General features: G+C 38.9%; 1 pseudogene; it reads left to right on the top strand.

The window, feature by feature from the left end:
* Nucleotides 1-952: 952 nt before the first annotated feature.
* Nucleotides 953-1,264, top strand: LOC141493774 (c-Myc-binding protein pseudogene; annotated as a pseudogene).
* The last annotated feature ends 710 nt before the right edge of the window (nt 1,265-1,974 follow it).

Raw genomic sequence — 1,974 nt, 5'->3', positions numbered from 1 at the left:
GGTCTGAAGACAGCTCTCACAATGCATTAGCTCCTAAATGCACTGATGTTTTATTGTGTATATCCTCTTCAGGATCCTAGAGCACATTGAGTGGGGCTGAAGAAGAGGCTTAGATATCTGAATAGGACTCAGAAGTCTTGACCCTTTGTCAGCAATTATCTTTTGGGTAATATAGTCATGGAGAATGGTTATAGAAAACATGAAAGTGTAGTTCTTTGGGAAGGAAGGAAAAGATCCCATGTAAGACAAGTACTATACCAGGCATTTTAAAAATGTTATCTCAGGGGGTTGCTAGGTGGCGCAGTGGATAGAGCACCAGCCCTGGAGTCAGGAGTACCTGAGTTCAAATCCAGCCTCAGACATTTAATAATCACCTTGCTGTGTGACCTTGGGCAAGCCACTTAACCCCATTGCCTTGTAAAAAAAAATTTAAAAAGACCCTAAAAAGTTACCTCATTTAATCCTTATAACAGTTTTGGGAGGTAAATACATTTATTATTCCCGTATTCCCAGTGGAAGAACCTGAGGTTGACAATCCTTAAATGACTTTCTCAGGGTCTCGTGCATAGTCAATGTCTGAGATTGCATTGGAACTCAAATCATTTGGACTTTATCCTCAGCATTCTACTCGCTTACTCTGGTGAGAAACAGGTCTTTGTTTCTGTTGCCATATCCCTGGACCAAAGTGCGAGTTTGTGTAAAGTAGGAGAGAGGTGGATGAAAAAAGATTGAATTAGATGAGAGATAATAACTTCTAAGAGGTTAGGAGAGTGGGAGTGGGGTAGATAGGAGATCCAAAGATCAAAGCTGTCCCACTGTAATTACTGAAAGCTTAGAAATTTTAAACTAAGGTTATATTTTAGTTTTTCTCTTTTTAAAGAGAGCCAAATTGAGTAATCGGGCAGCCACGGTGTGGGGCAAGCAGTCTACGCCGCCCGCTACCCCTATCACTATGGCCCAATACAAAGCCTCCGACCCGAAGCGGGAGCAGTTTCGGAGGTACCTGGAGAAGTCAGGAATGCTGGACATGCTCACCAAAGTATTGGTTACCTTGTATGAAGAACCAGAAAAACCTACAGCTCACTGGATTTTCTAAAGCATCACTTAGGAACTGCAACTCCAGAGAATCCAGAAATAGAGTTGCTTCATATAGAATTGGCAGAGGTGAAAGAGAAATTTGAAGCTGTATCAGAAGAAAACAAAAAACTGAAAGCAAAAGCTTGCTCAGTATGAACCACTTCAGGAGTACAAGCGTGCTGAATAGATTCTTCTCAGTTGAAACGGCACTGAAAACTGGCTTAGTATGATTTGCATCGTTTGTTTAGTACATAATCAGTCTTTTATGGACAGATACTATAGAACTCTTCTAATATGTTAAATTCACATATCACATTTAATTGTTATAAATACACTTAGAATCAGTAATAAATAAACTTAATATAATTTTCTTTGGCTCATAAAGCAGGAAAATAAAAATTAAATCCTGAGAAATTCTAAGAGAGAGAGAGAGAGAGAGAGAGAGAGAGAGAGAGAGAAAGAAATAATGTCATTTCAGAGTTCTGGGTCTGTTGTTTTAAACTGCACCAATCTTGTAGACTAAAGTCTCAGAAAATTCTTGACTGAGAAGATTCTGTTACAGATCACTGTGGAAAGTGAAGTAGGTAGTTTTTATTTATTTCCATATTAAACTCAGCTGAAGTTATTAGTCAAATTGAGGTGGAGATTGGAGGTTAGGAGGATGAATCCAAGGACTCTATCATAATTTCTTTCTGCATGAGAAACATCTCTCCTTTTTTTCCTTTCCTTTTTGCCTCTCCCCTTCTCTCCCCATTCCTTTCTTTCCTTTCCTTTCTCTTTCCTTTCTCTTCATTTCCTTTCCTTAAATAAGCTGTTTTTATATTGCCTGTGCTGAAACCACATTGGCCTGATTTTCTCAAGTCGATCAGCATGGGAACTTTAATTCACTCCATTTTT

Source organism: Macrotis lagotis, chromosome 7 (assembly GCF_037893015.1).
Source record: "Macrotis lagotis isolate mMagLag1 chromosome 7, bilby.v1.9.chrom.fasta, whole genome shotgun sequence".
Classification (NCBI taxonomy): domain Eukaryota; kingdom Metazoa; phylum Chordata; class Mammalia; order Peramelemorphia; family Peramelidae; genus Macrotis; species Macrotis lagotis.
Note: the sequence above shows the minus strand (reverse complement) of the source record. Positions and strands in the feature narration are given on the sequence as shown.